Source organism: Micromys minutus (genome assembly GCF_963924665.1).
Source record: "Micromys minutus genome assembly, chromosome: 1".
Lineage (NCBI taxonomy): Eukaryota > Metazoa > Chordata > Mammalia > Rodentia > Muridae > Micromys > Micromys minutus.
In genome coordinates this window covers 257,292,899-257,319,664 of record NC_137969.1, presented here as the reverse complement: position 1 = coordinate 257,319,664, position 26,766 = coordinate 257,292,899, and the positions used below count along the sequence as shown (strand labels likewise).

The 26,766-nt window shown below is 36.0% G+C and overlaps 1 gene segment (V, D, J or C); it reads left to right on the top strand.

Annotated features, from left to right (window-relative positions):
* Positions 1 to 6,330: 6,330 nt before the first annotated feature.
* Positions 6,331 to 6,708, top strand: LOC308418507 (immunoglobulin heavy variable 2-70D-like). The segment is given in 1 exon: positions 6,331 to 6,708.
* The last annotated feature ends 20,058 nt before the right edge of the window (positions 6,709 to 26,766 follow it).

Genomic DNA, 26,766 nt, shown 5'->3' with positions numbered 1-26,766 from the left:
GTGTGTCAGAAACCTTGGAGTTGGAACAGCAAACTGTCCTGTGTCTGAGAAGACTCAGAGAAGATCAGCTTGAAGACTTGCTCAACTGCAGTCATTTGGAATGTCCATTTTGTGTTTCATCCTTAGAAACCAGTTGTGTTTCTGTCAGCTCTGCAAAAGGGCATCTATGCATTATGTTATAGTGATTTAAGATACTCCTAAAGTACCCCATGCCTTGTCAATGTCATCACCAGTGACCCCTTCCATCGACATGTTTTTTTTTTATGAAACAACAATATTTGAAACTGTGATTATGAATTATAAATATATCTCTGAAATCTGATAAAGCTTAAAACATATACTGGAAAAGCTGGGAATAAAATAAAATTGGACCTGTGAAATCCCAGCATCATTTGAAAATGAAAAATCCATAGTCTTAAGTTTCATATGACTTATACTTGCACACATTGAGAGACATATTGATCCAGTTACAAATGTAGCTAAAGATAGCAATGTCTGGCATCACTGTGAGAAGAGGCTTTTGTTCGAAAGATGGCATGTTTTCCCAAAGTAGGGGAATGGAGAGGGAGATCAGAAGGAGTGCACCTTTGTAAAGGCAACTGGAGGGGGAGAATGGGAGCAAGCAGGGTAAAGAGATAACATCTCAAATGTAAATACAGAGTATCTAATAAAAAAGAGAATAAAAGAAAAAAATTCTCTGAGGAGTCAGTGAGGATAATCATAGGAAAGATGGAAAGGAAGACTCTGAGATCGAGGTCAGAAAGCCGTGGGCTGTCCAGTGAATAGTAGGGAAGCACCAAGTTAAATTCTAATGGTCTATATACTTTACAGTATCATGAGAAACAAAGTCGAAAGCTAGCTGAGACAATGTGTGATGTACACTGAATACCTATACACACTGTGAAGCCACCCAATTCCTTCCCTCAAAGTTAGCTCTTTCTAACAAAGTCATGACTTAGGACAAACAAGTTAATATATCCTTGAAGCAAAACTTTAAATGGATACTGCTCCATGGCCAACTAAACAAGATGCTTCTGGTAGACTTTAGGGACAGGTACTAAGAAGAAGGCATTCCCTAGATTAATAGCTGCACACCAGGTACCAGGAGAAGTGATAATTTGCTCAAGTAAGTAAACAACATCTGGCACACCAGCTGCATTCTGTGTTACTACCTGATTTAGTTTTCAACAGCCAACTGTTCTTCCCCATGTTTCATCTGTCTTCAGCACTGGCCAGATAGGAGACCTAAAGCGAGATGTGTTGGGAACCCCCAACACTTTGTCTTTAAAATCTTTCATAGTGTCAGCAATTTCTGTAAATCTTCCAGGAATGCCATACTGTTTTTCATTCAGTAATTTCCTTGGCAGAAGCAACTCTAAAGGCTTCAATTTAGACTTGCAACTCATCATAGTTCTCACTACTCAGGTCAGGGTGATAATGTGAGAATTTTTCCAATTTCTCAGAATATCTATCCCAATTATATATTCTGAAACTGGGGAAATTATCACAGGAACTGTTTAGGAACGTAAGTTACCTACTGTGAGTCAGATATCAGTCAAAACTCCATTAATCACTTGTTCTTGATAATTCAGAAACAATGTTCAATAGACTATGGAGAAACTGATAATTTCCTTACCCCCAGTGTACAGTTATCCTTTCAAAAGTTAGTTTATACTGTTGTCAGTGTTAGTTTATACTGTAGACAGTGTTAGTTTATACTGTTGTCAGTGTTAGTTTATACTGTAGACACTGTTAGTTTATACTGTTGTCAGTGTTAGTTTATACTGTAGACACTGTTAGTTTATACTGTTGTTAGTGTTAGTTTATACTGTTGTCAGTGTTAGTTTGTACTGTTGGCAGTGTTAGTTTATACTGTTGGCAGTGTTAGTTTATACTGTTGGCAGTGTTAGTGTATACTGTTGACAGTGTTAGTTTATACTGTTGACAGATCTGTCATTCAGCAGCAGCTCTAGCCAGGTCATCTTTGGTGAGTTGAAGTCCATGCTGTAGAGCTCAAATATAATTTTCATCTTGGCCACCACAGCCACTTTTTGTGTGCCCAAGGAGCAATGACAGGGATGGCTGGAGAAAGAGGCAGACTGTCCATAGAATGGGCCATCTTTCCACTTGATTAATGAACTACTCTTCAGGTGAAGTCACCTTTAAATGAGCATTTACACGTGACACAAATATCTTCACATTCCTTGTCCATTTGGATTGTTCTATCCACATAATTCACCAGTTATCTGATCATGATGTTTCCAAATCCCTGACCATCCAGTCAGTTTATGACTCAGTGAACAATCGTACATTTGTTCATTTCTTTTTTCCAAAAAACCTGTAATACTAATGAGCATAATGTTATCAAAAGAGTGTACCAATGTGATATTATTGGAAGAGACAAATGATCAAGTTCCTTTTAACTAAGTCATGACACAGGGAAAAATTAATATATCCTTGAAACAAAACTGTAAAGGTATACTGCCAACTGAAAGCAAGTTGTTTCTGGTAGCCTTTAAACAAAGTCCCTGATCCCTGTTCATACCTTATTACAATTGAGCACTGTCAGAGCTGGATCCAACTGATTCTGGGGAAGCAGATGACTTTGAGAGTGTCATTGAAGATCATGTAAAAACAACTTAAATTTAGGGCTGAGACATCTGTCATCATCTCCAGATAAACAGGAGCCATTTCTTTCTGCATCTGAGCCCTGAAAACATAATAGTTCCAGGGATATGTTACTGCTCAAGTCAGACTGAGAATTGTCAGAGTAAACAATGGGAATCTGACCTGTAGGTGAATTTGTGACCAGCAGAGAGCAGAGTGGGGCCGAGTATTTGCAGCCAAGAGATGTGGTGCGATTGGAGGGGACTCTGTATTCTCTGTGGTTTCCTTTCTCATCTTACATGTTCTTATTGTGATTGACATGTAATATCTCTATACTCAAACACTGTGAGGATTCTTTGTTAAACTCTTCAAAGATTTATATTTTGAACATTTCTGTCAGTATGTTCACCCTAGTAACCACCTGCAAATCTGTCTCAGCCTTGTCTCTTTTAAGAGGGTCCACTATCTCAGACTGCCAAGAATTTTTGAGCACAGGCCTTCCCATTACATCTACAGCCTCAGCACAAGGCTCATTAATGGGGTGTGGGAAAAATTTCCTCAGACAGGATTAGTAGTTGGGCCTCTGCAACCTGATTGCTGATCCGGGTGACCCTTCTCCTCAGTGGGAGTAGGTTTTTATCAAAGATGTGCCCTGTTTATGAATATGCAAATCATGTGAGTCTATGGTAAATATAGGGATGTATACACCACCAACAACATAAGATCACTGTCCTCTCTACCTTCACTGAGTGCATAGGACTTCTCCATGTGAAGGAGCTGCATCATCCTCTTTTTGGTGGCAACAGCTACAGGTAAGGGTCTCACAGGAGAAGTATTGAGGTCTGGTCATAGACTTGAGTGACAATGACATCCACTCTGCCTTTACCTGCACAGGTGTCCACACACAGGTCCAGCTGTAGCAATTTTGGGCTGAGCAGGTGAGGCCTGGGGCCTCAGTGAAAATTTCCTGCAAGGCTTCTGGTTACACATTTACTGACTACTACATGAACTGGGTGAAGCAGAGGCCTGGACAGGGCCTAGTATGGATTGGAAGAATTAATCCTAACAGTGGTGGTACTGACTACAATGACAAGTTTAAGAACAAAGCCACATTGACTGTAAACAAATCCTCCAGCACAGCCTATATGGAGCTTAGCAGATTGAGAACTGAAGACTCTGGGGTTTATTACTGCTGGCACAATGTTGCATTCACATCCTGAGCCTGCTAGAAACCTTGGAGGTGGAGCAGGAAGCTGCCCTGGGGCTGAGCTGACTCAGAGGATTAGCTTGAAGACTTGGTCAGATGCTGTCATGTTGAATGTCCATTCTGTGTCTCTTCCTTAGAAACCACTTGTGTTTCTGTAAGCTCTGAAAAAGGGCATCTATGCATTATGTGATGCTGATTTAGGATGCTCCTAGAGTACCCCATGCCTTGTTAATGTCATCACCAGTGGTCACTTCCATTGACATTTTTCTTCTTTAATAAAACCACATAATTGGAAACTGTGATTATATAAATGATAAAAATATCTCTGAATTCTGATAAAGCCTAAAACATTCATTGGAATAGCTGGGAATAAAGTAAAATTGGACCTGTAATATCCCACCATCTCTTTGGCAATCAAAAAGCCACAGTCTTAAGTTTTATATAACTCCTACATGCACACTTTGAGAGACCTATTGATCCAGTTGCTTATGTAGCTAAAGATAGCAGTTTCTGGCATCCATTTGAGAAGAGGTTTTTGTTTCAGAGAGGGCATGTTTTCCCAATATAGGGGAATAAGGAGATAATGGGGAGTGAGGGTGTCCCAAAGAGAGTGAACCTGTGTGAACTCAACTGGAGGAGGTGGGGTAAAGGGATAACAACTCAAATGTAAATACAAAGTATCTATTAAAATAAAGAATAAAAAAATTCTCTGAGGACACAGTTAGGACAATTATTTGAAGAAGGAAAAGAAGACTGAGACAAAGGTCAGAAAGCAGAGGGCTGTCCAGTGAATAGTAGGGCAACACCAAGTTTAATCCTCATGGTCTATATATTTTACAGCATCGTGAGAAACAATGTCTCAAGACAACAAACAATGTGTGATGAGCTTCAAATACCTATACATGCTGAGAAATCGCCCAATTTCTTCCCTCAAGATTTTACAAACTTTCAGCCTTTCTGCTGTGACTCTGCCTGAAAGGCAGCCTTTCATAAAAGCAGGCCAAAGGGCTCCTAACACAAAGACACATTCTTTCTTTAATGAAATCTGTAACCTACTCTAGCTTTTTTTTCTTTTTCATATCATGTTTATGCCAACAAACCACTGCACACATTGACCAAATTAGACAGATATAAGTTCTCTATGTTCTGAACCATCAATTGTGATAAGAACAAAGACAAATTCACTGTATTTTCTGAAAGCCCTGAAGAAAATGCCCTAACCTTGTGATCTGTGCCTTCCAGCAAGCTCTGTCCACTGTGCCTTCTTCCAAGATCATCAGCATCTGTGAGAATTGGATAAATGTCTCCCTGCTTAATATTTATGTTTTCTGCTGTTAATTTTAAAGTTGTCATAAACACAGGTAAGTATAAAAAGAAGCTACTGATTTTTGAATGAATAACAATTTCAAATATGTGACCCAGAAACTTGACCCATAAGTAAAGTCAATGAAATCACTCTATTTAAAAAATAAAGGTGTGAAAATAGCTGGCCTTAAAATGGAATATACTTCTTTTTATTAATTAATTTATTTACACTTCAGATTTTATTCTTCTCCTGGTCCACCTTCTGACTTTTTTACATCCCATATGACCTACATACATCCTTGCTCATTTACACAATGATGTCCCAACCCCATCCATCCACCAGACTTCCAAACTCCTTAAGGCCTATTATCTTTGAGGTTAGGTCCATTTTCTCAGAATGCTGAGCCCGTAGTGCTCTGCTGTATATGTGTTTGGGGACTCATACTGGCTAATGTATGTTGCCTGGTTTGTGATCCAGTGTTTGAGAGATCTTGAAGGTTCACATTAATTGAGACTGCTAGTCCTTTTACAAAGTCACCATCTTCCTCCAGAGTTTCCCTAATTCATCCTCAAGAGTTAGCAAAAACCAAGCATTCCATTGAAAGAGACAGGTGAAGATATTTGCACCCAACCAATGAACGGTTGGCATATACTCTCACACTATGCAAGAAGTCTACAATTACTGTACCAATTAGCTGGAAAATATATAGTGATAAGACTCATACATCCCCTAGAAACCGAGTGTCATCAATGTAGGAGCAAAATTCCCTCTTTGAGCTCGTAATCTGTCCTCTGTGCAAAAACATAGGGAAATGATTCTGAGATGAATGAACTGAGTCAGGACCTTTCATGTTAGTGTGAGGGTTTCTCTCTCAACCCTACTCCATCTCAACATCATTCACCAGAAGTGTGCTGTTATGAGGAACCTTGTCTTGAGTGTTACTACTCTGTATGGAAAGCAGAAATGTACTCTCATGAGGGATCCTGAATCTCCCATCACAGACTTATACCTCTTGAGTCCTAAAACTTAAATACACCATCAGAGTCAGCACCTGGTGAGATTATGCAAATGTCTCCTGGATCCATCTAACCTTGGGTTAAAAAGTCAAAGCTGGGACTGTGTACTCACTGGTGTGCAGCCATGAACAGGATTTCTTGCTCATTCCTGCTGCTGATTGTCCCTGCATGTGAGTGTCAAGGATTCCTAAGGGATGAACTTTTCAATCCTCACCTGTTCCAACGTTACCATCTTCTTCTTCTTCTCTGCAGATGTCCTGTCCCAGGTTACTCTGGAAGAGTCTGGCCCTGGGATATTGCAGCCCTCTCAGACCCTCAGTCTGACTTGCTCTTTCTCTGGGTTTTCACTGAGCACTTCTAATATGGGTGTGGTCTGGATTCGGCAGCTTTCAGGGAAGGGTCTGGAGTTGCTGGCACACATTTGGAGGGATGATGGTAAGTACTACAACCCATCCCTGAAGAGCCGGCTCACAATCTCCAAGGACACCTCCAACAACCGAGCATTCCTCCAGATCACCAGTGTGGACACTGCAGATACTGCCACATACTACTGTGCTCGGGTCACACATTGACACAGCCCCAGTTTTCAGCTGTACATTATTTCAGGCTGGCTCTCAGCTCTGTTCCTTTTATAAGAGGAAATGGCCACTGCTTTTCTGGTGGCCTCTGTAGTTTCCTGTTCACTTTTAAATTAAGATCTTTCTATTCCTGTTATTCACTTTAGGCCACTATTAAGATATTCATAAAAGATTCTGTCTGTGTTTTGCTTTATAAAGCTAAAAGATGTTTGGTGCCTACACCAGGTAGTTTAGAGCTATGTTTTTTTTTTTTTTTTTTTTTTTTTTTCTGTCCTAGGCTTCCAATTTCTACAAGCAGAAGATTCCAAATTTTTGTAATGTTCACCTTCAGTAAACAATTGAAACTGAAGATGAGAATAACTGCTTGTCTATTCTCAAACTGAGTCATTGATTACAAAGTGTTCATGGATACTCCCAAATAACTTTGGCTTTTCTGAAGTCTAATTGTTACTCTCCACAAACTAATTTTAACACTATATTGTTCAAGAAAACACTTATATGTCTCACTGAACATAAAGAATTTGAGATTGTACCCAAGTAGAAGCATCACTCAGACTGATTAGTGTTCATAGTACTGGATGTACTCTGTATGGTATCAGATGAGAAAGGTAATAATCAATCTAGTTATAAACCCTGACATCTACAATTGTTACCTGCCTGTGGGTTATGCTGGTATAATAGGAGCACACATTTCTGTGAGATTAAACCTTCACGTTTTATGATTTAATTTATTTATATGAACATACTGTAGCTGTCTTCACACACCAGAAGAGGGTTTCAGATCCCATTACAGATGGTTGTGAGCCACCATGTGGTTGCTGAGAAATGAACTCAGATCTTCTAGATGGGCAATCAATATTATTAACCACTAAGCCATCTCTCCAGCCCTAATCCTTTATTCTTTGATGTAATTTAAGCCCTCTTAGACAGAAGCTCAGGAAGTGAACGAAAATAACCAACTTAATGGTGTAGAGTGTGTGTCTTATGAACTTTATTGAGGCTTTTTATGTATAAATTGCCTTTTAATGTACATTTGGTTTCATATTTTGTTTTCTTTTGATTTTGTACTTTTGTGTGTGTGTGTGTGTGTGTGTGTGTGTGTGTGTGAGTGTGTGTGTGTGTGTGCATGTGGGTGGGTAGGAGGGGGTAATGAGAGAGATGAGGTGGATGTTAACAGATTAAGACAAAGAGATAGAAAGTGGTTCTTGTTTTAAGTTTTGCTTATTTCTATAAAGAGTGAGAGAAATAAAGGATATGAAGTTGAGTTAGTGGTAAAGAAATGAGGATATAGGAGCTATTGGGGAGAAGAGTGTGATTAGATTATATTGTTATATTTTTTTCAATAAACAAAGGAATTTAGTTAAACAAACTAGATAAGGCCACAATCTTGTGTACTTCTTACTTTTCTATAAATTAGAAAATCATGGAAAGACCAAACAGGTTCATTTATTTCTGACTTGTTCATGCATAGCCTGGGTGAAAAAAATCCAGCAATTTTTGATAAGAGGCCTATTGTCCTATTGACACATCTCATATCATTTCTGTCTTTCTACACTGATTTAATCAGGTAAGAATCTATGGACACACAGATGGAAGCATTTCCAACAGCTACAAAATATGAAAGAGAGAATCCCAGGGGTAAAAGACAACACTGAAAAAATAGACAAAACATTCAAAGAAGATGCAAAATCCAAAAAGCTCCAAACCCAAAATATCCAGGAGGTTCAGGACACAATGTGAAGACCAAACGTAAGGATAATAGGAGTAGAAGAGGGTGAAGAATATCAACTAAGAGGCACAGTGTATATTTTGAACAAAATCATAGAAGGAAACTTCACTACCCTTAAAAATGAGATGACCATGAGCATAAAAGAAGCCTACAGAACTCCAAATGGAGTGGACCAGAAAAGAAGTTCTTCCCAATACATAATAGTCATAACATCAAGTGTTCAAAACAAAGAAAGAATACTAAAAGCAGAAAATGAAAAAGGTCATGTAACATATAAAGGCAGACCAATCTGAGTTACACCCAACTTCTCAACAGAGAATATGAAAACTAGAAGATCCTGGAAAGACATCATATAGACTCTTAAAAAAAAATAAAAAAGAAATGAGCCCAGGCTACTATACCTAGCAAAACTCTCAATCACTATAGATGGAGAGAACAAGATATTCAAGGACAAAACTAAATTTACAGAATACCTAACCACAAATCAAGCCCTACAAAAAATAATAGATGGAAATCCCAACAGAAGGAGAAAAACTACATCCTAGAAAAAGAAAGAAAACAACTAAGCAAAAAAAAAAAAAAAAAAAAACCAAAAGAAGAAAGACACACAGACATAATTCTACTCTAAAAGCAAAATTAGCAGGAAACAGCAACAACTACACCTTAATATCTTAACATAAATGGACTCAATTCAAAAATAAAGCATTAGAGACTATCACACTGGATACATAAACAGGATCCAGCATTTTGCTGCATACAGTAAACTCATCTCTGAGACAAAGATAGACACTATCTCAGAATAAAAGTCTGGTAAAAAACATTCAAAGCAAATGGCCCCAAGAAGCAAGCATTGTCATACATTCATTAATGACTTAATACTAATTATCTCCAAACCATGCCACAAAATAGAGTCAGATGGAACACTACCCAACTCAATTTTCAAGGCCCCAATAGTCCTCATTCCAAAATCACACAAAGACCCTATAAGGAAAGACAACTTCAGTACAATTTTTCTTATGAACATTGATGCATAAATACTGAACAAAATTCTTACAAACTGAATTTAAGAACACATCAAAACGATCATTCACCATGATAAAGTAGGCTTCATCCCTGGGATGCAGGGATGTTTTACTATAAGAAAATTTACCATATAAACAAATTCAAAGAAAAAAAAAACCATGGTCATTTCAGTAGATGGTGAGAAAGAAGTTGACAAAATTCATCATACCTTCATGTTTAAAGTCCTAGTAAGAGCAGGAATCCAAGGTCCATACCTAAGCATAAGAAAAGCAATATACAGCAAATCAATAGCCAACATCAAACTTAACAGTGAGAAAGTTGGAGCAATCCCACTAAAATTAAGAAATAAAGAAGTCTGCCCAATCTCCCACAACTATTCAATATAGTACTGGAAGTTCTGGCCTGAGCTATTAGGAAGCAAAAAGAAATCAAAGAGATACAAATCAGAAAGAAAGAAGTAAAAATATCAGTACTTGAAAATGACATGATAATATATGTAAGTGACCCCATAAATTCTACCGGAGAACTTTTACATCTGGTAAAAATTTCAGCAAAGGGGTAGGATATAAAATTAACTTAAACAAATTAGTAGCCTTCCTCTACTCAAAGGACAAACATGTGGAGAAAGAAATTATGGAAAAGATACCCTTCACAATAGTCACAAACAATATGAAATACCTTGTTGTGACTCTAACTAAGCAAGTGAAGGCCCTGTATGACAAGAACTTCAAATCTCTGAAAAAGGAAATTGAAGACAATATCAGAAGATGGAAAGATCTCCTATGCTTATTTTAATCTGCTTGGAATTGAGCTTTATACAAGTAGATAAGAATGGATCAATTTGCATTCTTCTACATGCTAACCAACAGTTGAAAGAGAACCATATTTTAATATGGTTGCTTGATTCTAGCTTTTTGAGTTCTTTGTATACCTTAGATATTAGGCCTCTATCTGATGTGGAGTTGGTTAAGATCTTTTCCCATTCTGTTGGCTGAAGTTTTGTTTTCATGATAATGTCTTTAGCCTTACAGAAACTTTGCAATCTCATTAAGTCCAATTTGTTAATCTTTGACCTTAGAGCTTGAGCCATTGGTGTTTTAGAAGTTTTATTTTTATTGTTAAGAAAAGTTTTTGCTATCCTGAGTTTTTTTGTTACTCCAAATCAATGTCAGTATTGCTTTTTTCCCTCTTTTATATTATATACTCTGTATTTACTTTTGAGAAGTTTCCTTTTTACCACACCCTGTCCCATTACCCCTCTTCCCCCAGTTGCATTCACAAAAATGCACTCCCTCCTGATTCCCTTTCCACCCCATTGCTTTGTCATTGCCCTACATTTGGAAAAAACATGCCCTCTCTGGAACAAAAGCCCCCTTTCAAACTAACCTGGCAAAATCAGAACCAAGCTCTTCTACCACAACAAGTAGTAGATTGCAAAAGACTCCAGAAAATGAAGAGTTAGACTTGAAATCAGACTTCACAATGATGGAGATTTGGAGAAGTGTGTGAATAACTCCCTTAAACAATCACAGGAGTACACACTTAAACAAAAAGAAGTTCCTAAAGTGGAAACAAAAAAAAAAAAAATCACTCAAAGAACTAAATGAAAATACAACCAAATAGGTGAAGAAATTAAAAATGAAAAAAGAAACAATAAAGGAAACACAAAAACAGAAATTCCAGGACATAGAAAACTTAAAAAAGAAATCAGGAATCACAGATGCAAACATCACCAACAGACTATAAGAGGTGAAAAAGAAAAATCTCAGGGGCCAAAGACAACATAGAAAACAGACAAGGCAGTCAGAGAAGATGCAAAAACCAAAAGCTTCTAACCCAAAATATCCATGTGATCCAGGTCACAATGGGAAGACCAAACCTAAAAATAAAAGGAAGAGAAGAGGGCAAAAATATCAACTAATGGTACAGTTAAATATCTTCCGCAAAATTGTAGAAGAAAAGTTATCTACCTTTAAGAATGAGATGACCATTAGCATAAAAAAAGCCTATAAAACCCCAAAGAGTTTGGATCAGAAAAAAAGTTCTTCCCCACACATAATAGTCAAAACACACAAGAATACTAAAAGTAGTAAGGGATAAATGGCATGTAACATATAAAGGCAGACCAATCAGAATTACACAAGAGTTCTCAAGAAAGACTATGAAAGCTAGAAGTTCCTGGACAGACATTATACAAACTCTAAGAGAACACAAATGGCAGCCCAGGTTACTATATTCTGCAAATCTTTGTTACCAGAGATGGAGAGACCAAAATATTCCAGGAGAAAACTAAATTTACAGATTATCTGACCACAAATACAGCCCTACATAGAATAACAGATGGAAAACCAAATTAAAGGAGCTAAACTACACCCAAGAAAGAGCAAGAATTCAATAAGCAGGAAAACAGAAAGAAGAAAGACACACAGACATAATTCTACCTCTAACAGCAAAAATAGCAAGAAAAACAATCACTTTTATTTAATACCTCTTAACATAAATGGACTCAATTTCCCAATAAGGAGACATGAACTGTCAGACTGGATAAATAAACAGAATCCAGCATTTTTCAGAATACCGGAAACTCATCTTAGATCCAAAGACAGACACTATCTCAGAGTATTAGGTTGGGAAAAATCCATCCAACTTATCAGCACTAAGAAACAAGCTGGAATAGCCATTCTAATATTGAATAAAGTAGATTTTCAATCAAAAGTTATCAGAAAAGATAAAAAAGAATACTGTTTACTCATTACAGTAAAAATTTGTCAGGATAATTTCTTAATCCTAAACATATGTTCATCAAATATAGTAGCACCCATATTCATAAAAGAAACCCTACTAAAATTCAAAACATACATTGCTCCACAAACAATATAAGTGGGAACTTCAACGGTCCACTTTCATCAATGGGCAGATCATAGAGGCAGAATATAAATGGAGATACAGTGAAATAAGCAGAAGTTATGAACCAATTGAAATTAACAGACATCTACATAACATTTCCACCTAAAGCAAAAGAGTACACCCTCTTCTCAGCATCTCATGCTACCTTATCCTAAATTGACGATATGGTTGGTCACAAAACAAGCCTCAATAGGGAAAAGAGGACTGAAATACTGCCATGTATTCTATAAGATCACCATGGAATAAAACTGGTTTATTAACAACAAAGAAAACAAAAACCCACATATACATGGAAGCTAAACAATGCTTTACTCAAGGATGTCATGGTCAAAGATAAAAAAATGAAGAAAGAAATTAAGGATTTTCTAAGAGAAAAAAATCATAGCTCTAAGTGCCTAAAAAATGGAGAGAGCATACACTAGCAACCTGAAAGCACAGTTGAAAGATCTAGAACAAAAAGAAGCAGATACACCCAAGAGGATAAGAAAGCAATAAATAATCAAACACAGAGCAGAAATCATCCAAGGGAAAAAAAAAAGAACCATACAAAGAATCAACAAAACTAAGAGGTGGTTCTTTGTGAAAATTAACAAGACTGATCAAACCTTAGCCAGACTAACTAGAGAACAAAGAGAGTGTATCCAAAATAATGAAATAAGAAATGAACCGGGAGGCATAACAACAGAAAATGAGGAAATTGAAGAAATATTCAGATCCTACTACAAAAGCCTATACTCAACAAAACTAGAAACTTTGGAGGAAATGGATATATTTCAAGAATGATAACAGGAACCAAAGTTAAAAAAGTATCAGATAAAACTGTCCCAAAATACCTAATGGTATAGTAGCAGTCATCAAAAGCATTCCAATAAAAAATAAATCTCAAGACCAGATGGGTTCAGTGAAAAATTCTATCAGATTATTGAAGACCTTAATAACAATACTGTACAAAATATTTCACCAAATAGAATCAGATGGAATACTACCCAACTCATTCTCTGAAGCCATGATAACTCTCATTCCTGAACCAAAGAAAAACCATTCAAAAACTGAGAACTTCATACCAAACTCTCTTATGAAAGTTGATGCAAAAATACTCTAGAAAATTCTTGAAAACCGAATCCAAGAACACATCAAAATGATCCCTCACCATGGTCAAGTAGGCTTCATCCCTAGGATGCAGGGATAATTTAATATATGGAAATCCATCAACAAAATCCACTATATAAACAAACCTAAAGAAAAAAACAACATGATCATCTCACTAGATGCTGAGAAAGCAATTGACAAAATTCAACACTTCTTCATGTTAAAAGTGTTGCAACGAGCAGGAAACCATGTTCCATACCTAAACATAATAAAACAATATACAGAAAACCAATAGTAAACTTCAAACTAAATGGTGAGAAAATTGAAGCAACACCACTAAAAATGAGGAATAGACAAGGCTGCCCAATCTCCACCTACCTATTCAACATAGTACTGGAAGTCTTGGCCAGAACAAATATACAGTGAAAGGGAATCAAAGGGATACAAATTTAAAAAAGAAAGAAGTAAAATTATCATTATCGGCAGATGAAATGATGGTATAATTTAGTGACCCCCAAAATTGTACCAGATAATTTTATACCTGATATACAACTTCAGCAAAGTGGCTGGATATAAAATTAACTCTAGCATATCAGTATCCTTCCTCTACTCAAAGGACAATCATGGTGAGAAATTATGGAAAAGATACCCTTTACAATAGTCACAAACAATATAATATACCTTGGTGTGACCCTAACTAAGTAAATGAAGGACCTGTATGACAAGAACTTCAAATCTCTGAAGAAGAAATTTGAAGAACTAAAAACATGGAAAGAATTCCCATGCTCATGGACTGTAAGGAACAACATTGTAAAAAAGACCATCTTATCAAAAGAAATCTACAGATTTATTGTAATCACTATCAAAATGGGACTTAATGAGATTGCAAAGTTTAAGTAAGGCTAACGACATTGTCAAGAAAACAAAATGGCAACCAACAGAATGGGAAAAGATCTTTACCAACTCCACATCAGATAGAGGCCTAATATCCAAGGTATACAAAGAACTCAAAAGCTAGACAGCAGAGAATCACATAACCCTATTAAAAATGGGGTACAGAGCTAAACAAAGCGTTCTCAGTTGAGGAATATCGAATGGCTGAGAAACATCTGAGGAAGTGCTCGACATCCTTAGCCATCAGGGAAATGCAAATCAAAACAACCCTGAGATTCCACCTCACACCAGTCAGATTGGCCAAGATCCAAAAATCAGATGACAGCAGATGTTGGCGAGGTTGCGGAGAAAGAGGAACACTTCTCCACTGTTGGTGGGGTTGCAAACTAATACAACCACTCTGGAAATCAGTCTAGTGATACCTCAGAAAATTGGATATAGTACTACCTGAAGAGCCAGCTATTCCACTTCTGGACATATACCCCAGAGACACTTTAATATACAACAAAGGTATATGCACCACAATGTTCATAGCAGCTCTATTTATAATAGCCAGAAGGTGGAATGAACCCAGATGTCCTTCAGAAGATGAATGGATACAAAAATTGTGGTACATTTACACAATGGAATACTACTCAGCCACCAGAAACAATGACTTAACCAAATTCTTAAGAAAATGGCTGCATCTAGAGAATATCATCCTGAGTTTGATAACCCAGTCAGAAAAGAACAGACATAATATGCAGTCACTGATAGTGGGATGCTAACCCCAGAGGCTCGCACTCCCCCAGAAACAACTCACAGACTATATGAAGTCCAAGAAATAAAGAAAACAAAACAAAAAAAATGTTTACACAACAAGAAACTTTGACTATTTCCATGTTACATTTTGTTTTACATGTACTTTATGCTCATTGTAACTATTAAATTTTCAATGCATACTATCAAACCTTTAAAAAAATCAACTACTGACTAAAATATATATTCATATAGTTTTATGTAAAAATTAAAATCTAGAAAAAGTACTGACAAAAATATATTGTATAATTTTATGCAAAAATGCTTAAAATCTGTACATTTATCTTTGATTTGTAAAATAAAGTTGTAAAATAAAAAAAAGAAAAATAAGAAAAAATTGTATTTGTAACTATGATGTGCAGTTAAGATATTTAGTAACAATGTACTTAAAGTATAACTACATATTTGTTCTATGGGTTTAATATATAAAGTTTAGTATATTAGAGTGTGACAAGATTGAGAGCAAAGGCTTAATGGAGCATAATTTATAAAACACTGCCTTTTTATACTTCTGTATTTGCATTAATTTTGAAAAAAAAGAGCAATTTCCAAATTCATCTGGAATAATAAAATATTAGAGTATTGAAATCTCCTCTCAACAAAAATAAAAGTTTAGCATAATCACCATCCCTCTCCTCAAGCAATATTACAAAGCAATTATGTTAAAAAGTGCATGATACTAGTACAGAGATAGGCAGCTAGATCAATGGAACAAAATAGAAGATTGAGAAATAAACTCTCACACATATGGTCACTTGATTTTTGACAAAGGAGTTAAAAACATTCAATGAAAAAAGAACAGCTTCTTCAACAAATGGTGTTGGTTCAACTGGCAGTTAGCATCCAGAATGATGTAAATAGATCTGTTCTTAACTTTTTGGACAAGGGTCCAGTACAAGTGGATCAAAAATCTCAATATACAAACAGGTACACTGAAACTATTAGACTAGTAAATGGGGAAATCCTTAGAACACATAGGCACAGGGGAAATTGTATTGAACAGAACACCAACAGCTTGTGTTCTAAGATTAAGAATTGATAAACGTGACTTAAAAAGGTTGCAAAGTTCTGTAATTCTAAGGACACTGTCAAGAAAACAAAACGGCAGTCAACAGATTGGGCAATGATCTTTGCCAACCCCACATCTGATGGAGGTCTAATATCCAATATATACTAAAACTCAAGAAGTTAGATGCCAGACAATCAAACAATCCTATTAAAACTGGGGTACAGATCTACAAAGAATTCTCAATTCAGGAATAAAGAATGGCTAAGAAACACCTAAGGACATGCTCAACTTCCTTAGTCATTATGGAAGTGCAAATCAAAACAAACCTGATATTCCACCAGTCAGAATGGCTAAGATAAAAAACTCAGATGACAAAACATGTGGGTGAAGATGCAGAGAAAGAGGAACACTCCTCCACTGTTGGTGGGGTTGTAAGCTGGTACAACAACTCTGGAAATCAGTCTGTTGGTTCCTCAGAAAATTGAACATAGTCCTACCTGAAGACCCAGTTATTCCACTTCTGGGCATATACCACAGAGATGCTCCCACAAACAGTAAGGATACATGTACCAACATGGTCATATCAGCCTTGTTTATAATAGCCAGAATCTGGGAAGAACCCAGGTGTCCTTCAGTAGATGAATGGTTAGAAAAATTGTGGCATATTTACACAATGGAGTACAACCCAGCTATTAGAAACAATGAGTTTTTGAAATTCCTAGGAAAATTGTTGTATCTAGAAAATATAATCCTGAGAGGGATAACCCAGTCACAAAATAAAAGACATAACAGGAAATCATTTATAATTGCATACTAGCATCTGGATGCTCTTTAAATGAAAAAAACTAATCACAGGTCTTATGAAGCTCAAAAAAAGGAAGGCCAAAAAGTGTAAGCCTCAGCACTTCTTAGTGAAAAAATAGTAATAAGTGTATAACACCCTTTTTGAGTGTGTTACACCTAGAAAATAAATCATTTATAACTCAAGAACCATAAAGATAGCCTTGTATGAATTTTTGTTATTTAAATTCATTATGTTTATTCTATTCACTCTGAGAAAACTTTGACTATATCCATGTTATGTTGTTTTTCATGTACTTTTTGCTTTTTGTTACTTCTATTTCAATGTATGCTATTAACCTTTTAATATAATCGAGACCTGACAAAAATATATTCAAATGGTTTTATGCCAAAATATCTTTAGAAATCTGTACATGTATCTCTGTTTTTAAATAAAATTGTAAGAAAAAAAAGAAAATGACTGACAAAGTACTCAGACACAGATGAGTCAATTATACCAATCTATACCTGAAAATCAAATTATCATAAAACAGGAAAAATAGAAAGAATGGGGTCAAAGGACATGACATTTTATATTCAGGAATTGTGCACTGTTCTTAATGCACAAATCTTAGTAGCTACAGTTACCAGCACTAGACACACTCAAATCAATCCAGTTAACATTACCACATTAGATACCTCAAAATTACTGAGCAGATAAAAATGTCTACTGGCAAGCTTAGCAATATCTCATAAATGCCTTAGAATTGATGTTGTAAGTCATACTCTGATGTGAATGTTAATATGTACACATTGGCACATACATATCTTGAACTCACCACTACAATAATATTGACATTAGAAAACCATTACAACATTTATGGGGAGAAATACTTGTGGTTCCACACCAAGGTGATTGTCTTTTGACATGTAATGTCTAAGGGGCAAAATATATACAATTTTGGGAGAAGATTTCTGGAAATTTATTCTTTACTATATCAATATGCATATGGGTATCACTGATTAAACTCACTGTGTTATTAGGTAATGAAATAAAGGTAGTAGGATGTTGGAAAAAAGACATGTTAAAAGTTCCCAAGGGGAACCACAGGAACCTAGTGATAGTAGATTGTAGTGGGAGTCCTGAGAGTGGTGGTAGATTAAAGCGTAATTCATGTATGATAGAAAATTTCAAAGAATAAAAATTCTTATAAAATATAGAAATAACTATTTTATGTATGTACAGATATTCAAATGTGTATTTTCTACACTGTGAATGTTTTTCTTGTCACCTATTTTCCCATTTTTTCGTCAACTAGAGAATTTTGCTGATACAATATCATGTATTTTCATAAATAGTTATATGTAACTCTGAAATATATAAGAGCTGCTAATGAGAATCTCATTTGATGTCTTTGATTTTGAGATTGTCTTCATGAATACAGTTATCTCTAAATACACTCATTTTTTAAAAGCAATATGAATTTCTTATTTATTTCTGGTCAAAAGTTATATATATATACATATATATATATGTGCGTGTGTGTGTGTGTGTGTTTGTGAGTGTGTGTTTGTGTGTGTGTGTGTAGGTCTTGTGTGTAATTTATTATCTATTTATGTATATATTTACTTATTTACTTATTTATTTATGTATCTATCTATGTATCCAACTATCTATCATCCATCTATCTATCTATCTATCTATCTATCTATATACCTATCTATCTATCTATCTAGCTACCTACATATATATATATATATATAACCATGCCTTCCTGATAAAATCTTTTCTTGAAACATTATAGCCTATAGCTATAATTTAGTTATTGATGATTTTCTTGCAATAATCATTGATAGGTAAACACTTTTGATGCACATTCAAATTTAGTTATTTTATTGATTTTTGAAGCATTTAATCTGTAGAAAAGGCAAATATTAATTGTGTGTATCGGAAAAATTCTCTAAAACTAGAAAATTTAGCTGCTTTTGGGGTTTTCCATCACCACCATCATCTTCATCATTAGTATCTTCATCATCACAATCATCACCACCACCATCATCCTCATTGTCTTCATCACCATACTCTTATCATCATCAACATAAGTGATTATCTCTAAATCAACATGCTAACATATCCCAGAGTGGAACAACAGACTTAGACCCAAAATTGATTGAGAGATTCAGCCATCCAGTTACTTCCACAATATCTGTCTTGGGTTCATAGAAAGTGTCTGTAATTCATTTCCTCAGAGTGGAATAGGATTTGGACCTGAGCATCCTGCTCCCTGACCCTGGTGCTTTTTCAGTCCCTCCTCTCTAGTGCTTCTGCAGCTGAACTAGGTTCTTATTTAATAAATCATATGCCCATGAATATGCAAATTACCTGTGTCTAAAGAAATAAATTCAGGGATGACAACACTCTGAAAACAACAAACCTCCAGTGTCCTCTCCACAGTCCTTGAACACACAGACTCTAACCATGGAATGGAGCTGGGTTTTCCTGTTTCTCCTGTCAGTGACACCAGGTAAAGGTCTCACCATTTTCACATCTGAAAAGCAGACCGTGTCTGAGGTGACAATGCCATCCACTCTACCTTTCTCTCCACAGGTGTCCACCCCCAGGTTCAGCTGCAGCAGTCTGGGGCTGAGCTTCAGAGACCTGAGTCTTCAGTAAAATTGTCCTGCAAGACTTCTGGCTACACCTTCACCAGTTACTGGATAAGCTGGGTAAAGCAGAGGCCTGGGCAGAGCATTGAGTGGATTGGATGGATTTATCCTAGTAGTGGTGCTACCGAGTACAATGAGAATTTCAAGAGCAAGGCCGCACTAACTGCAGACACATCCTCCAGCACAGCCTACATGGAACTCAGCAGCCTGACATCTGAGGACTCTGCGGTCTATTACTGTGCAAGACTCACAGTGCTGCAACCACATCCTGAGTGTGTCAGAAAACCTGGAGGAGCAGAAAGCATCCCTGTGACTGATATGACAGAAATACTAAGCTTTAGATTTACTCAGAAGTAGTAATTTTAAATGTCCACTTTTGGCCAATTTCTCAAAGTCCTGTAGTGCCATTGTCACATTTGTAAATGGACATCTATAAATAAAGTGAAGATATTTGTATAAACCTAATGTTCTTCATACCTTATGAATCCCTTCACCAGTGACCACCTCCCTTGAAATGTTTCTTATGCAATAAAACAGTAAAAAGGGAAACATAGTTATGTTCTGTATCATTGTTTAAATTCTTCAAAATGTAATCAGAAGCCAGTTTTATGATCATTTGAAAAGGAGGGACATGTCATATGCATGATTGTAAGGCGTAATGAAATACATAATTAAATCATTTGTGCTTAAGCCTCTCTCAGTCCCCTTCCTCTCTTCTCATCTCTCTCTCTCTCTTTGAATTTTTGGCAATGAACTTTTCCGTTGTCAATCTCTTATTTCAAAGAGAAGTTTCTAATAGCACATTTTTAATTTCGTGAGTTCTCTGCAGGTTTCATAGAAGGAAACACACTATGTCAAGATGTGATAATGAGGATGTGCTGCAGATTGACTTTATTAGTCTGGGTTGGACTTTGTGAAGTCTAAGCACAGGCAGTTTATTTTATGTATATTTCAAAACCATAGAATTTGGGTTGCAAGTCTAAGAAAAGTTAGTTTAATTGTAATTATATTTACAGTCAGTAGAATTAGGAAAAAGATCTGCGGTCAACAATAATTTCCATAATCATTCCAATACCAGGTGTATGATGGGGCTTAGAATATGACTATGTGGAAACCGTTTTTCCACAGTTCTTGTGACTATGAGGGTGGATTCTATATCTAAAGTCCTAGAATCTAATGTGGCCTCTTTTATAAAGGACAGCTGGGCATAAAATGAATGTGATACCTCCTGTACTGTTTCACAGTGATCAATGAAGGGAGAAGTCTGAGATAATCATTCTGGAGGAATAGGGTTAGGTCTGTTTACACAGGGTGCAGACAGGTCCCAGATTTTTAGGACCTTGATAACACCTTTCTTAATATATTTCTAGTATTTGATTTTATCTTTTTCAAATCTTTGTATAAACCATTACCAGATATCAAAATATAGAGATATCTGCTCTTTGCCTAAATTGGTAATATAGTAAAAATGTTTACTTTACCAAAAGCAACCTACAGAATCATTGCAATGCCCTGTTAAAATTTCAACAAAATCTTTTATAATTGAATACCATATAGAAAAGCAAAAAAGAAATGCTTGACACCCAAAACTATCCTTTGTAATAAAGGAACATCTTTAGATATCAACATTTATTTTTTCAAAGTGATTTACACATCTGGAAATTACTAAAATATAAAAAAAATTGTATAGGTAGAATCAAAACCAATTCCAGATGTAAATTCACAGACTTATGCATAGTTTGTTTTTGATAAAGAAGCAAGAACATCACAATGAAAAAAAAGAATGCATCATGAACTAATGATGCTGATCTAACTACATATATTCATGTAAAAGAATGCAAATATATCAGTAATTGTTCCCATGCACAATCCTCCAGAATAACTGCATCAAAAGCTCAGTCTGTAAGCAGATACTGTGAGCCTGCAGAAGAGAATTGGGGAATAGCTTAGAACTTCTTGTCCCTGCAGACAGCATCCCAAATTGAAGAGCAATAGTGTGGATTTTTTTTTGGAAGGTCAACCAGAATGTACTAATAATTTTATTTTATAATCCAGGAAAATAAAGCCTCATACATAAATCACAATAAACTAGAATATAGAATAATACACTTGGAGACAAAGGAGGGGTACCTCTCTGTGAGGCCAGTCTGGACTAAAAGACAAAATGAGTTCTAGGACAGTCAATTGTATTTCACAAATATATTTGTCTTTTTTTAACTTTATTTTAAAAAACAAAGATAAATGTACAGATTTTAAGCATTTTTGCATAAAAGTATACAAACACATTTTTATAAGGTTGGAATTAAGTATTTGTTGGTACCTATACATACACATATGTATATATGTAACAATAATATAGAAAAAGAGGTTATTAATTTGAGGAGATAGGAGAAAAACTGGGAGGGGCTGTAGGAAAAAAAGGGGATGTGATACAGTTCTATTTTAATAAAAATATATTATTTTTCTTCTTTTTTCTTGATCATCACACAGTCTGTGGGTTGTTTCTGGGGTGTTCAGGGCTTTCTGGGCTTTGTATCCCATTATCAGTGACTGCATGTTATGTCTGTTCTTTTTTACTGGGTTATCTCACTCAGGATGATATTCTCTAGATGCATCAATTTTTTAAAGAATTTCGTTAGGCCATTGTTTCTGATAGCTGAGTGTATCCATTGTGTAAATGTACCACAATTTTTGTATCCATTCATGTACTGAAGGACATCTGGGTTCTTTCCAGCTTCTGGCTATTATAAATAGAGCTGCAATAAATATTGTGTTACAGGTATCTTTGTTGTATGTTGGAATATCTCTGGGGAAAATGCCCAGAAGTGGAGTAGCTGGGTCTTCCGGTAGTACTATGTCCATTTTTCTGAGGAACTGCCAGACTGATTTCCAGAGTGGTTGTATCAGTTACCAACCCCACCAACAGTGGAGAAGTGTTCCACTTTCTTCACATCCTCGCCAGCATCTATCGTCACCTGAGTTTTGGATCTTGGCCAATCTGACTGGTGTGAGGTGGAATCTCAGGGTTGTTTTGATTTGCATTTCCCTGATGGCTAAGGATGTTGACCACTTTCTCAGATGTTTCTCAGCCATTTGATATTCCTCAATTGAAAAATTTTTGTTTAAGTCTTTACCCCATTTTTTAATAGCATTGTTTGATTCTCTGGTATCTCGCTTTTTGAATAGTGTGGATGTTAATAGCCACAATGACAATAAGGGTCAATAGCTCTGGAGCAGTAGGGTTTTATCACAACTCAATCCATATGTAATTAAATACACATGACCACATAATTCTACACAATGCTATTGGTTCCCGTCATTTACTTCTTTCATTCATTACAGAAAGTATCAAATTCTATAAAACTTTATTAAAACCTGCCCCACACAGGAATGAAAGGATTCTGGATTGGGACTGTACACAAGGAGAGATAAAGTTTTCTAAGCACAAATATTTCCACCCATTAGCATCATTGTCAGTGAGATTTTCTCTCTCCATTCTTCCCATCAAATGCATGCACAAGCAGCTTGTGAAAAGAGTTATGTTGCAGAATAACTTGATTTCACTACCTTCTCAATGAGAATTTTTATTTTTTAACTGTTAATTTTGCTGTGAGTATCACAATGGTTCTTCCTCTTTCTGTTGACTCCTGTATGAGATGGTCCCAGAAATTCATACATATAAACACGCAGTGATGCTCGAGTCATTGTTTTCCTTCTGTTCTCAGCTGCTCTTATCCAGGTAACAAAGACCTCCTCCTCTCTTGTTTACACTGAGAACTGTCAGAGCTGGATCCTACTGCCACTCAGAGGGTGACTTTGAGATTGTCATTGATGTTAATGAACTAACAATTTAAATTCAGAGGCTGAGACATCAATCATCTTCCCCATTAGACACAAATTATTTATCAATGAATCTGATCTATTTAAACATACTATTTGCTGGGATATGTTACTGCTCAAGTCAGACTCAGCAATATCAATGTTAAGAATGGGAAATCTACTTGCAGGTGAGTTCATGACCAGCAGGGGGCACAATGGTTTAAAAAATCACCAGCAGAGAGATGTGGTGGGTGTGGGTGGACTTTGTATCCTCTGTGGTTTCCTTTCCTAACCTCCATGCACCTACTGTGATTGACATGTAACGTTTTTGTGCTTTAACACTGTAAAGATTCTATGTTAAGCACAAAGATTTTTGTTTTCTTGTTTCTATATTATATATAAACACAGGCCCCTAAGATTTCTCAGACAATGTGGCGCTAACCAGACAGTATACACGAGCTGGTCAGGTGCACCCAACATACATTTATAACAGGACTATCTGGTCAAGCCTCAGTGCTAGAAGAAGCTTGTAACCCTCAAGTAACTTGAAGCCCCAGGGAATAAAGTGGTCTGGAGAAAGAGGGAATCCTCTTAAAAAGAAAGGGAGGAGAAATTAGATGAGGAACTGTAGAGGGTGGACAGGGAAGAGGACAATGAAAGGATTGTTAAAAATAATAGGAAAAATATTAAACTTTATAAATGTATTCTGATCACTGATATTCTTTCCAAACAATTGCCAGAACCTCCACCATTACCCAAGAACTTTACAACCTTAGACTTTTCCATGAAAAAATAAAAACACATAAAAGAATTAAAATAATCAATAAAACACACAAACACACACACATTAAATGCAACTCAATAATAATGACACATATTCAAAAGACAAGTTTAACAAACAATGCACAAAATAATGACAGTAAATATCTACGAACATACTAAAGACCTTGTTATCCTGCTGCTGCTAGACACAGGCACATCTTTAAATGTGGTTGAGAAACCCATTAATACTACACTGGAGAAAGATCTTTTTACTTTGCATGTGAGTGTGAACTTCTTTGTTAAGTGTCAGAACCTGTAGCCATGACCTTCTCTCAACCATGAGAATCATTTGTATTGAGTCTACACATACCCTGTGCATGCTGTTACAGTTCTGCAGGTTCATATGTGCACACCCTGTGCATGCAGTCACAGTCTCTGTATGTTCATATCTGTACACCCTGTTCATGTTGTCACAATCTCTGAAGGTTCATATGTGCACACCCTGTGCATGCTGTTACAGTCTCTGCAGGTTCATATGTGCAGACCCTGTGCATGCTGTTACAGTCTCTGCAGGTTCATATGTGTACACTCTGTGCATGCTGTCACAGTTCTGCAGGTTCATATGTGCACACCCTGTGTAATGTTCACAGTCTCTGCAGGTTCAAATGTGCATGAGGCCTTTAATGTCTGGAAGACAGTTTCATCAGGAAATGCAGTATCTTCCCATGCAGGAAATCTATTTAAAGACTTTCCCATTAAACTAAAACACAAAGCTCACCCCGTGCTTCTCAGCTCTCTGCACATGAATACCTCACATGACCATAGAGCATGACCAGCACCCGACCTCTGCAATAACACTAATGACTAAACTACAATCTGCATGTCCCCACTTTTCACACACTTTCCCTAAATGCATTATTTTTGACAAAAGTTAAGTATCAGCAGATCCATAAACACACACATCATTATGAACATAAAATTAATTTATCAACATAATGCCATTTCCAAATGTGTACTTGGCAACTATGAAGTCTGTATTATTTTTGGTTACTTATTTAGAAATGATTTTCAAAGTTTCATTGCACTATTGTTACTCCAAAGTGCACAGCTTTCTTCCCAGTATCCTGAATTTGTTTTGTCATGCTACATAAATTCTATAATCTCTGTATTTTTAAATTTTCATTACACTGAAGATTTTAGACTTTATCTTATCTTTCTTATCACTCTTTAATTTGGCTTATACTACACCAGTGTATTATTTTCTAGCTCCCACCACAATTTCATGTTTGAAAAATTCTTTTTCACATATATGGTTTTATTGCTTTCATTTAATTTTTATTTTCTATGTAATCTTCTAATATCTTCAGACTCTAATGGACTCACTGATCTTATGCAGTACCTGACCTATCAGTTTACAATATCAGTTGTCAGGCAAGATGTACTCACTAGTGCTTGTTATGTAGTTACCAACAGCTTTCTAAATGGATGTTTGACCTACATCTTATAAAACACTTCATTTCAGGAAACAATGCTCAAAAATCTCATGGTTAAAAATGATGTAATGTCTAGTAGTTCTTAGTTATATTGCTAATGTTCAAGTTGTCAAGCTTCTGTATAATATATATTTTTATACAAATAGATTATTGCTGTTCTGCCTTAATCACAGCAGCTCCTATGTGCAGTGTGTAAGGATAATGCCGACATATCAATGAACAAGGTGCAGAGAATGAGCCTCTGCATTGTTCAACATAGATGAGACATCTATCTAAATGTCCCACCAAAAACCTAAGGTCCATCACAAAGGAGAGAATAGAAAGAACATAATTTCCATAATGTCGGGTGTATAGACATAAAATAAAGTCTCAGGACATGATATGGTCAGATGAACTCTCAGCAGCTAAAGTTGCCAGCACAATACAGGAACAATAAAGTTAAGCAGTCAAAGTTACAATCTGAGAGCTGTGCAATAGCTGACCAAATTAGAATGTCTCCTGAAAACCCTAGTAATAATAATTTAATCACTGTGCCCATATCTTACAATAAAATAATTCAATTTCCTAAATTCTCTTCTTAGTGTCAAACATATTCATTGGTACATGCATGGTCTGTTCTCACCAATAAACATAGTATACAATTTTAGGAATGTTACAACATAGATAAGGAGGAATGCCTCAGTACACAAATGAAGCTGATGGTTTGTTGACATTTGATGGCCAATAAAGAAAATTTAATTAAATTTTAGTATTGATTTGTAGGATCCCTATGTACTATTGAATGACCTCACCCGTGTGTATATAAGTTGGAGCAATTGGACATGCTATGTTATTATTTAATGAAATAAAGAGGTCAGTGTGTTGGTAGAAAGAGACATATTAAAAAGTCCAAGTGGAAACTAGAGGGACAGAGTAGAGGTAGAAATAACCATAGAATATTTCGTTTATGAATGAAAATTCAAAAGAATGAAAATAATTCCGTCAAGTACATATATCTGTTTCATATGTGTTCAGAATTGTCATTCAAGTGAATATTTTTTCAATAAATCCTACCTTTCTTTTTCTTGACCTCTTATTTTTTA